The sequence below is a fragment of the Sciurus vulgaris genome, assembly GCF_902686455.1.
Source record: "Sciurus vulgaris genome assembly, chromosome: 7".
Classification (NCBI taxonomy): Eukaryota; Metazoa; Chordata; class Mammalia; order Rodentia; family Sciuridae; genus Sciurus; species Sciurus vulgaris.
The window spans coordinates 38879924-38892675 of NC_136467.1; positions in this window are offsets into that span (position 1 = coordinate 38879924).

Genomic DNA, 12752 nt, shown 5'->3' on the forward strand with positions numbered 1-12752 from the left:
ATTGGTCCAGTAAATTCCAGGCTATGCAAATTCTTACTACTTAGCATTAGAAACAAAGTCATATTTTTTAAATTAGAAATTGCAAATGTGTACATCTTTAGCATCACTTGTATCCATAGATATACTGAGACTCCTGCACTTGGAAAGCAAATGCTTCCCGGACTTTGAGAGGATCTCTGACATCGTTTCTCTTTTTCCAATCCAAGGACATTCATTATCTGGAAAGCTAAAGTTAAGCAGTTCTGACAAGTAAATATTATGAAGACAGGTAAAGAATGCTGCTTTCTATACTTGACTTCTTGTATATCTCTTGGGGCACTAGGAAGGGATGTTTGATGTGTAAAAATGCTTTGGTTAGTAATTTGGGGATTTCTTGCCAATGCTTTCTCTAGATTTCATTTTTGTAGTCAGGTAATTTACAGACCTTGTATACTTTGGCTTCAGGAAATGCAAGGGAAAATATCTTTAATTGGTACTGGCAGAAATTTCTAGGCATGAGATTTCTCTGGTGTCAAAATTAAGTTTTTCCCAAGAACTCGCAACTAGATTAAAAACTCAGGGAAGACAAGGATTGAGTACAGTATATGTTTGTGTTACCTAAAATGTTTAGCATGTTTCTGGGTACATTAGTTCCTCATGGAATATGAGTCACATAAGGAACTTTACTGATATCAAATTATTACTAGATAATTTTATAGAGTTAAAGAAAGGTAGCTGGTATTGTTCATTACTTGAACACTGCAACTCAGAATTAGTTCATCAGTTTATTCATCCATTCTTTTGACAAAAATGCATTGACTTTCTCAGATAGAAACACACATACACCACACATACACACACACACACACACTGAATTAAAATTGTATTAACTTAGGGCCAGGAAGTTCAAAGAAGTATATAGCCTTGTTCCACAGAGGTTTAAATGGAGTTTTAAAGTGATTATTCAGAAAAAAAAATTAAACAAATACCTAAAAAGCTTTGTGTTCTACCAAAATTTCTACTAGAAAAGATAAATGATGGAACAGAAACAAATTTCTTATATTTGAACTATAGGATATAAAATACTGGTATTTGGAATCAAATTTCTAGTTGGAGTTAATTCATTTTGCTTTGGGTCAGATTTAGATGAGATCATTTCATTTGGAGCATTAGAAGTTAACTTTCCCTTATATACAATAATCTGAAGAAAGAAAGAATAACTGGACAGGTAAATGTAGGACAACACCTAAGGCATCTTTAAAGATAGAGGCCATGTAGCCACTTTGTCTTTATCCAGTACCCTCACTGATCCAAGACTGATGAGTTCCAACACCTTTCTATCCCTCAAGTTGCTTATGAAGTTGACACATGCTCATGCTTTCTGAGGATGTCCTCAGAAAGCTCAAAGTCATCACCAAGGAAAGTAGCACTCTTTCTTGAAGTTATTGAAAGCCAAATTAAAAAGGGTCATGAGTTAAGCAGCTAATAGATTCATTTGCTCTAACTGTGGGAGTCAAAGAGATGAATTATGAAAAAATAATAGACTCATTTTCTTCTTCTTTTAGTGTCTATCATCTTTACTCACAGCCGGATACTTGCAAGAAGGTTAGAAAACAGTCTCTGCAAATGGAAAGATATTATATTTATGCACATGGGTTCAGATAAAAAAAAATAGATGGAGGAAAAGAAATATGCAAGTACAGAAACCCCTGTATCTTCCAGTGCACAAATCACTAATTCAGTGCAGTGTGGATGCCCCCAAAGATATTAATTCTGTTAGCTTTTCATCACTATGACTAAAATACCTGACAGGCACAACTTAGAGAAGAAAATATTTATTTTGGTTCATGGTTTTATAGATCACCATTCTTGGTTGACTGAATCCACTGATTTGGGTCCATAGTGATGACTAAGCATCCTGAAGAAAAGGCATGGTGGAGGAAAGCGACTCAGTTTATGATACCTGGGGAAGCAGAGAGATTGAAGCATCAGGGACAAAATATAAATCCCAGAGACACACACCCCCAGTGACCTACAGCCACGCCCCACCTGACTGTAGTTACCTCCCAGTACAGTAGACCTTTGAAATTATTAACCCATGAAATGGATTAATTCAGTGATTAGGTTGCAGCTCTCATAATCTAATAATTTCACCTCCTAACATTCTTGCATTTGTCTAGCATGAGCTATTTGAGGGATATCCAAGATCTGAACCATAACAAATTCCCACCATTCTCAATTCATATTCTCCTCTCTATGAAAATACTCAATTCACATTCCAAGATGCAAAATATTAGTACATTCATTAACCCCCCCCCCCGCCTTGCTTTGTGCCATTAGATTGAAGCATGGGAAAGGAGGTTCAAGGAAATGCTTATGAAATTCTCTGGAATGTAGCTAAATATAAGAAAACATGCGTTACACTACCTCATGCAAGTATCAATTAACTGGAAAAAAACCACAAAGGGTTTGACAATTCTTAAATTTGGCAGCAAAATCACAAGATCTAGGGGCTGATCTTTTTCATAGGATCTCTTATTATTAACATGAGGGTTAAAATCCATTAGTTTTCTCAAGTTACCAGGAATATATTTTTCTAAATTTAGAGTGTCTTAAATTAATACTTCATTCATTTAATTGAACATAGATACTACCAGAACTGATGAAAGGAGAGAAATATATATAAATATATATGTATATTTGTATACAAATATATTTAAATATAAATATTTATATACATATATTTATATATTTATAAATTTATATACATATATTTATATATATATATATATATTTTACCAGGTACATGATTTTTTTTCTCCTTCTTTCCTTTCAATATTCATTATAGTAGAAAATAGCATAATTTTTAGGTGGGTCTCTGTGTCTATAACAAGATAAATGAAGGTTTCCCTTTATATTTTCACATAAGCCTGCCTTTATGCTAAATGTTATTTATATTTCATATATATATTACCAGCCTGCATATTTAGTTTTTTCAGAGACTTAAAATCTTCATAAAAGTAGCTAGTAAATCAATACTATTAGATTTCATACTTCTGCACACTGCATTGTAATATGGCTCTATGGTCACAAATATTATGAAGTGAATAAAAATCTAGAAAAGAAGCAGCCTGTTATCCAATCAGGTAGTGAGAAATAGAGGTAATTTTGGTACTGTAGAAGATGCTATAGAAGAAAGAAGGTCAGGCAAATAAGCCTGCAGAGGCAAGCATGTGTCAGACCACAATTTAGAAGGAAGATGCAGGATACAGTAGACAGACAAAACTGTTTACCACAAAAAGGAGAGGTGGAATCAGGTTGATGACTGAAAGACAAGCTTCATATTGAAGAGCAATAAGAAGGTTGATAAGTGAGGAGAATAAAGGTATTGAAAGATCACAAACGCTAGGTTGAACAGACCCAACTTGAAACAAGAAATGGAAAAATCATTGACACAGTCTATAGGGGGTCAAATATAGTTACAGAGATCTGATCAGCTCCCAGGCCCAAGATTTATTGACTATTAATTTGGGAGAATTTTTTCTTATCTCTTAGATGCTCAATTTTTTTCTCTAAATAATATTCCTATATGCAGTGTTGTTATACAGACTAAGTATGTTTATTTATGCAAAGCACTTCGTTTATTTTCATAAGTGCACACTATTATCATTATCCTTTCTTCCTTCTTTTAGAAGGGTGGTTTTGTGGGGCCGAGGATATAGCTCATTTGGTAGTGTGCTGGTCTCACAAGCATAAGGCCCTGGGTTCAATCCCCAGCACTGCAAAAAAAAAAAAAAAAAGAAAAAAGAAGGGTGGTTTGTAAAGTGGAATATTAGAATAAATGACTTAATGGTGAGGGATATTTGAGATTTGAGATCAAATTTAGTGGAAGGTTTCAGTGGATTAAAATATAGAAAAGATAAATATTTTAATACATTCAAATGTTAGTGAACATTATTAGTAATTTAGTATTGTCTCTGGTATAGAACTCGATTTTAACAACATGAAGTAGTTCCTGTTCATTTAATATTCAACAGATAGTTCATTTATATGAATGGTGCTATATAAGCAGTATCCTTGACATTTTATTAAAAAATGATGACAATATTTCATTTTAAAAATATTTGGAATGCTATGTATTGTCCTTTCCAAGAATCATTTCTTTCTTTATTTAAGCATTAACAAATCTAGTAAAGAGAATTATTCCTGCTTTTAGCACAAAGTATTTCACTATTAAAAGGGTGACTTGATCTTAATAAATCTTATTATTGAGTCTAGATTATTTCTGTGCAACTGAAAGAATATTTGTGTGCATGCAAGTTCTGAAACTTAATACAAACTCCAAAATGGTCCAAATCCTTAAGAAACTCCTTTCATACATTCAAAAGGATTAAAAGTACTCAAAAATGTATTTCAAACTCTGTACTATGACTTTGTTATAATATAACGTTCTGCTGATTGTTCCACTTACTTAGAAGTACAAATATGAGAATTTAAATAATAGATATTGGATGTGCCATCTATTTTATATGTAAGAAAATTGTTCTCAACAATCTCTACATTTTAGAAATCTTGAAGCACCATGGAAAAGAAAACAAGCCAGCAGTTTAATTCCAGTAAATTGGAGTATTTTCTGGCATATACTCAAGTGAATTTATATTAAATATTATTAAAATAAAGTCTTGATTTTCAATTTAACTTTTAGTGGTAGAACGAGATCATTCTGTATCTTGTTTTCAAAGAATCATTTGCACATTGAAGTCAAAATACTAAATCTGTCATTGATGCCCTTTCCACATCTTTTGTTGGTGAATCTGATAAAACCCTTCCATTTAAGTGGATGTTGAAACACCGCTGATGTATTCTCAATATCCATTTTCCTGATTTATCCTGCAATATGTACTTGACACAGATGAGATTAATCATATTCTTTCCTTTGGGAATGTGAAATTAGTACACCAAACTGCTATTGTGGGTACTAGGTATGAAAGTTTACAGAGACTTGGAGTAGATTTCAGGGCAACATAAAGGATCATGTGGATGCAGTCAGATCAATTCTTTCAACAAAGAGGCATGAAGCAGATGCCCAAATAAAGGAAGAAACATTAGATCCCAAAACAAAAGAAACCAAAATATGATCATCCTTAGTTTTTTATTGAACAACATAACAATCCCTCATTACAAAACCATTTTGGCCTAAATCAATTCCCCTCTAGTTGGATTCCATGAAATTCCATTTCTTTTCTCTGATAAATGCTATTTATTAAATGTAGATTGAGAAATTGTTTTTCCTTATAGTTATATGATACCTGTATATCATATAGGCAATGAATGCCATGTAGTTTTTCCATTTTTATTTTATTTTATTCTTATTTGTTGGTACTGGGGATTGAACCCAGGGTACTTTACTATTGAACTACATCTCAAGCCTTTTTATGTTTCTCTTTTGAGACAGGGTCTCACTCTGTTGCTTAAGGCTGGCCTTGAACTTGCAACCCTTCTGCTTCAGCCTCCCAAACTGCTGGGATTATAGGCATGTGCTACTATGTTCAGCTCATAGATCTTTCATTTTTTAAGTCATAGTACGTTGCAGAATAAATAATATGTATACAAAATAGCAGGGCCAACATTTTATATGAAATCCTAAGCCTTGCTTTTCATCACTCTCCCTATTTGTCTCATATCCTAACTATTCCCCTTCTTCTTATGGATGGATGAAAGATAGATAGATAGATAGATAGACAGACAGACAGATAGACAGACATGGATACATACTTTGGTTCTTGGAAGTTCCAAGAAATATGAATTGGGAACTAGGTGGTCCTGTCATGAGGGTAATGGAGAAGTAAAAATATATAGTAGGCCATTGTTATTCCCAACAAGGTAAACATGGGGCAACTAGAGAATAGCTGTAGGACTTATCCATCAATTTATTCTATTCTAGACAACATATGAGTGTCCAGTGTGTATTTAAATTTGGGGTTATGCCAGAAATCTCATGACTGGGTCAGTTCTTAGCTCCAGAATATCTCTAACCCACACTCCAGTTTAAGAAACCAAGCATGCTGTGTAAGCAAACAGTGACTAACAGACAGGCCATGTCTGTTTTAATTCACCAATGTATTCCCTACATAGTGCACAGTACCTATGACTTAGTTGGTCATTTTTAAGTGTTTTATGAGTAGTCAACTGAATGAATGAATGGCTGAATTAAAAAATTATGATCTTTTTTTAAAGTGCTTCTAAAATTGCATATTAAAGAAAAATATCTTCAGAGAGACTCTATAAAACAATATATAAGGCAAATAATCTCCAGTCTACATATTGCACAATATGAAGATTTCATAGATGGATACATTCTACATCTCAAATTATGGCTGCTCCAAAATTTTCCAAAATGTTGGTGTTCCCAGTCTTCATGTTTTATCTCCAAACATGACTTAACCTATTAGAAAAATGTATACCTTTCACCCATGGGGGAAGGAGAACTTTGTTATTATATTAAAATCAGAATCACAAGACATATAGTGGTTACTGCAAATTATTATGATTGCCTTATAATAGGAAGATTTTCAAACTTCTCTCTTAACGTGGTTCTGATTTTGAATACTTGCTGTGAGGAAGTCAGTGTGATAAAGACATGAAATACTTCAACTTCTCTACTCTAGTAAAGTCCTGGAGGAAAAGTCTTGGGTTGTACAAACAATTCGTCTTGGTTGTTATCACCACTTAGAACAGTTACACAAATGTAGAAACACTAACAAGAGATCAGTTTCCTCTGTTTTGAATGTAAAATGCCAGAAGGAAATTTTGTTTGGCTGTCTCCTCAAAGAGCAAGTATCACTTGTGTGTAAACACCACCAGCCCAACAGAGGGAGCTAAGTGCACACAGGGATTGAGGGATACGGGAGAAATTATTGGATTAAGGTCAGGCTTTTATTTTACTGCCAACATCCTAGCCTAGCTCTCACTGAGAAGGATGAAGGAGGGGATAGAGAGTTGACCTGGGAGACTTCTCACTTTACTAAACCTCTCTTCTATCTTTCCTTTTACTCCTACTATACCTCTAGTTCTCTTGCTTTCTCAATACAATCTCTCTCTCCCCTTCTCCCCCTCTCTTTTCCCTTTCCCCTTTTTCTTACATGCTAGGTTTGACAAGGGCTTCCATGATCATAACTTATTGCTATTATCAGGATTTAGGCCATAATGTAACTATTCCCATGCTCACCAATATTCATATTCTTTTCAATTCCTGTTTTTGTCCTCAACTTTAACTCCATGCTTCAGATTCCTGGAGTAAAGGTGCCAGGGATGAGAAAGGTATCCCAGCATGATTGGCAGTGCAAACTCTTAAGTCAATCCAAGAACAATGGGAAAACAAGAATTTTTCTATTTTAAATGTATTAATGTCATTTTCCACACAAAGCAAATGACAAAAACTTATAAAGTACAAATCAAAAGATATACAAAATAAAAGATGTTTTGGGGTCTCAGGGGACTGGAAGTATATGGTCCTCTAATTCCTGAAAATCAATACACCCTAAACTTTTTCAGACTTTAAAAAAAAATCTGCTAGTGTAACTATTCTATTCAAACAAATCCAAAATGATTAAAAATCAGAGGAGTGTCGATAATATGGTCCATATAAAGCAAAGATTCCAAAAATATATCTACTGAAATGCTGCATTTCAAATTTCTTATATTTTGGTCATTATTTTTCCCCTTTCATAGCACTGAAATCTAGGATACTGCCATCAAAGAAGGGATGGAACCTAATCTCAAACACTTTACAATTGAGCTAAGATAAACACCTTTTTCGCAAAACTTCTTTTGATAGATATAACAATAGATGTATCATCCAATGACCCCATCTAACAATATTTGTGCTTCTAACATGCTGTTCCATTTGTAGTTTCTGGAGTTCACAGAATCTCAAATGTTGTCATGCATCTATCCAACTTGGAGTTTAGAGGTACTAAAATCCATGATGATATACTTATGTACTTTTATAGAACTTCCTTTTTTCCTCTAAGACACCGAGGACAGAAAAGCAACAGAAAAAAATTGGGGGACACACTAAGATTGGACTGCAGTAGTCACATGATGCTTTAGGACCAACCTTGGATTTCAGAGACATTCCATTCTACTTAATGGCTGCTTCTGGCCCTACTCCCTAAGGATGTCTATTCTGTTTCCCTGACGTTTGTAAAGGTTCAATAAACGTTTGTTGAATGCCCAGCTTTTTTCACTTTCCTGTTCTTGTCTATAGGAAGTTCTTTTTCTACCCCTTTTACAACAGTACTTTGGAGCCCCAGAATCTCTGCTGAATTGTAGAATGCTAACATGAGAGGGGTAAAAATAATTGCATACTGCTTTATATGAGGAAAGGTGAGGAATTGCCTCATATTGAACCCTCATTAAAAGGCAGACTCTGAGTTAGGTGCTTTATATTATGCTGAAACATATGAGAATGTAATATCTGTAAGCCAAAACTAGTAAATTATCAGCAATTTTATATAGTTCAATGTGATAGTTTTCTCTCTCTATTTATAACGCCTGAAGTCTGACAGAAATTTTAATAGAAGAAAATTAGTTGTGTCAAGTCTACGAATCTAACACACACTCTCAATTTCTCTTTTTCTTTCTCATTTCCCTCTCTCCTATTCCACTGTTTTATTTCAGCATTTTGAATTTTCCAGTTTCATCAATCAACCATCAGGCCAGCATTAATTGTGGGGTTTCATTTTCCACTCTGCTATACTAATGTGCTGTCTAAAATGGTGTAGCTCAAATCTCTGACATCTGCTGGCTCAACACTTTGGCTCAGCTTTAGCTTAGTATCAATGGCACCACAGTTGTTTTCTGAACAAATCAAATTTTGATATCCAGTCCTCTAAAATAACACCATGAAAGTTATCTTTTTTGTACAATTAATACTAAAAAAAGTTATTCGTTACTGCAATTCACATACTGAGGCCAAATCAAGGAATCATGGCATGATCTATTGTGAATTTCTTTGCCATAACTTACTGGACTATTATCTATATTTTTAATGTCAAATTAGAGAAGGTACTCACAAATCATTCCACTATCCATGAAAAAAATAAATTTGCTGACAGGCATTTTTACAAGGCATTTAATATTTTTAAGTCCAAATGAAATATTTTTCTACAGTCTTTTTATCCAGCATTTATAGTACATTTGAGAATGTCTTTCATAGATAAGGTCTATATTTCTTTTTATGCAACCCTTACAAATGTTCAAATTAAACAACATTATGACATGCCAAAACATTATGATAGTACTATTATTTTCAGGCTAGATACTAGGAGAATTTTAATAAATGGTAGTTACTTTTATAAAAATTTTTTCTTATTAAACTTTTAATTTAAAAAACATAGCAAAGACATCATAAGCTTAAAACTAACCTTAAAGAAACTAGCAGGCAAGTTTAGGTTGAGTTTGTGTCACAGTCTAGGAAACCCTCCAAGTTCTGTTATCTCTTTATTCTGTAACATGCAAATACATTTAAATGAAAAATATTTTTACATTTTATATTATACAAATAAAAATTATTTTTTAAAGGAATGTATAAAATAATATAATAAATTAATCCACATAATTAATATGTAATGGAGTAGCATACAACTAAATTTTGGGTGTCAAGTTTTGCCCAGAAAAGATTTGTTCTTTGATTATTTTGGTACTAGTAAGATAATCTGAGATAAGTACAACTTATATGTTATGAATATCTAATATATGAATAATTTATAAGAAAAGACATTTGTAAATAACTTTCTAGGAAATCAAATGCTGAATTTCAGAAACTCAGAATTTTACAAATTTGGAAACTTGATTATTTGGGATGTAACCAACCCAAACTTCTAATCTTTTAAAGACTTGCCCATTTATAAAACAAGTTATCTGTTTTTTCCTTAAAAATTATGAAGTCTAGTTGTAACTGACAATTGACCATAAGTAACTCAATTCTGATTTACTTTCCAAAAATTCACCATGATTGTCCTATGCTTTTAATTGACCAACAAAGCCAGGAAAAATTGTTATGTGGGAAAAAAAAAGGTCAGTGTTGACATAAAGAAAAGAACTTTCTTCTAAGGATTAACATAAGAAAAGAGAATGATACTAAGGTTTAACTGTGCCAAATTCTAGGAAGGTGTACTCAAGAGATGAAGATTACAAAGACTCAACATGTAATATGGACTGAAATTTCTTATTTTTAAAGGTAGTTTCTTTGAATTGTAAAATTAACTATCCAGCCTGAGCATAAAATGAATGCTACTCTTATTTAATGATGAGCAATCTCAGAAGACTAAACATAGTTGTATTTTATTTTATTTTATTTTTTAGTACTTTACAGCATAAATGCTGGAATCATCATGACACATTTGAAGTCTCTTATCAGATTTGAAAAGGGTGTTCTATAGTTAATTGTTCACTAATAAAGAGAATGTGAAGAAAGACAATAGACATATCATGCAACTTTTAACATGTCTCACACAATGAAATCTACCTTGGGAGAAGAACACATAAACAATAATTTTCAAGGAAGTTGAGAGAAACAATATTACAAAATTTACTATTATTCACAAACTTTTATTTATTTTTCTATGCATTATCTCATAATTGAATTAGAGTGAATCTTCTATTGGAGTGTCTATAGAACAGTACCTTATGCATTTCCATTTTTTGAGCTATTAGTTTCTATTCATACTAAAGTGATTTACTACAGACATTATATATCCATTTCTATTTGACTTGAAAAGTTACTTCAAACTTAATTCAAAGGTAGGAATAAACCATCACCTACAAAGAAGGTACGTTGAAAAAAAGAGAGAGAAGAGAGTGGACTGTGCTAATCTTGGAAGAAAAACTCAAAACAACTTTTTCCCCCTTTTTCTTTTTTCCTTTAGGATGAAACCAATGGGTTAATTTAACAATTTCCTGATTTTTCTCTTATTTTACTCCATCTTTTCCTCTAACTGTCTTTATTCATTAACTGTGTTTCTAAGTAACAAGTCTTTGCTGTATAATAATTTTCAAGTTTGCTACAAACTCTGCTCTAATTTCCTAGTAATTTGAGAAGACAACCACAGCTGCAATTTTGAGGCTGCCAGTGATTCCCAATACTGGCAGTTTTCCTGAAAAGAAAAAGGAAATACAACTACTCCCACAAGTTTACCACAAATAATAAGCCTGTGACAAATTCTGAAATTTGCATACAGTTACCATTAAGTGGAACAAAAGCATCATTATCTCTAACAATAGCTGATTTATACTGTTAATATAACAAAATTCAGCCAAATCCTGCTATACAACACTTTGTGAAGTGTGTTAATGAGAAGCATTTAATGAGAATCTACATTGAAGAGCATGTTTCTCAAACTGGAAACTGGATTTCTCAAGGAAATGCACATAGGATATCAGTCGGGCCCATGAGTCCTCATCTTTAAGAACTAATTTAAATGAGTTAAGGAACATTTCTGATGCTCAGAAAATTGCTTAAAATCACATTCTTTTGGGGATAATTTATGTTTAGTCTTCTAAAATAACACCAACATCATACATAGCTAGTATTTAAGTGATAAATCATATATATGTTTAGCATTTATGGGGCAGAGCACTGCTTAAAACTGTACTTTGAATTTGGGAGTAATTTATACCAAAGTGAAGCAACTAAGTAAAAATGTACATGAACCAATGTTCATTTTGAAAAGTTACTGATCTCAAGTAAAATCTGCTTCAATAAAGACTAAATTTACAAGGATAAAAAATATTTCATCGAAATTGAGAGAGGTAATGGCAGCAAGATGGTGTAATAGGAAGTTCCAGACTATGCTCCCCAAAAGAAACACTAATTTGGCAATAATATATAGGCCAGAAAACCTTTATAGAGTTCAGTTGAGAGGAGGCAGTATCCCAGACAACCACCAAACTGAGAGCAGCTGCATTGAAACAGATGAAAATAGCAATTTTATTTTACCCACATCAGCTCTTTCCCCATACCAGCCCATCTTTGAATCAAGAGAGATTGGTCTAGCTGATGGCTTCTCCCTCAGGAACAAAAGAGTGGAATAAGTACCCAGTGTCTTAGGTCTTTCAATTCACTGTCCTAGGAACTTGTTTCTGTTTCTCCTCTCAAAGAGCAATGATAGACCTTGCATAGTTCAAATGTCTCGGAGAAATTAAGAACAGAGAAAATAGGAGGATATTTTGCTGCAGCCAGAAAGCTTTGCAAGATTGGGAAAAGACAGACAATCCTAAAACCTATCCTCCAGGAGAAAGAAGAGAAGTGAAGCATGTATGTGGTATCTCAGAATTTCAGTGTACTGCCTAGGGAAAAGGAGTGGGTAGCTTATTGCAGCCAGCACAGATCTGTGAGAATGGGAGAAGCTGTACAACTCTGAGAGTTTTCCCCCAGGACAGAAGAAGAGGAGTTGAGTGTACTTCTACAGAAAAGGTATCAGAAGCTCCTAGAATTTCTAGCTAGGTTGATTGATGAAGGCTCTCCCTGTTAAAGACAGTCTATAAAAGTTAGGAAAGGTAGCATTTCCTTTGATTGCTCATATATCAATATGAACTTACTTTTAAATCAGTGATATATGACACAAATATAGAAACAAAAAAAATGTACAACAGCTAATGCTAAATAAATAGAAAGTTATGAATTGTCTGACACGTAATTCCAAAAAACTGATCTTAAAGAAGCTCAGTGAGTTACAAGGGAACACAGAAAGACAACCAAAAGAAATCAA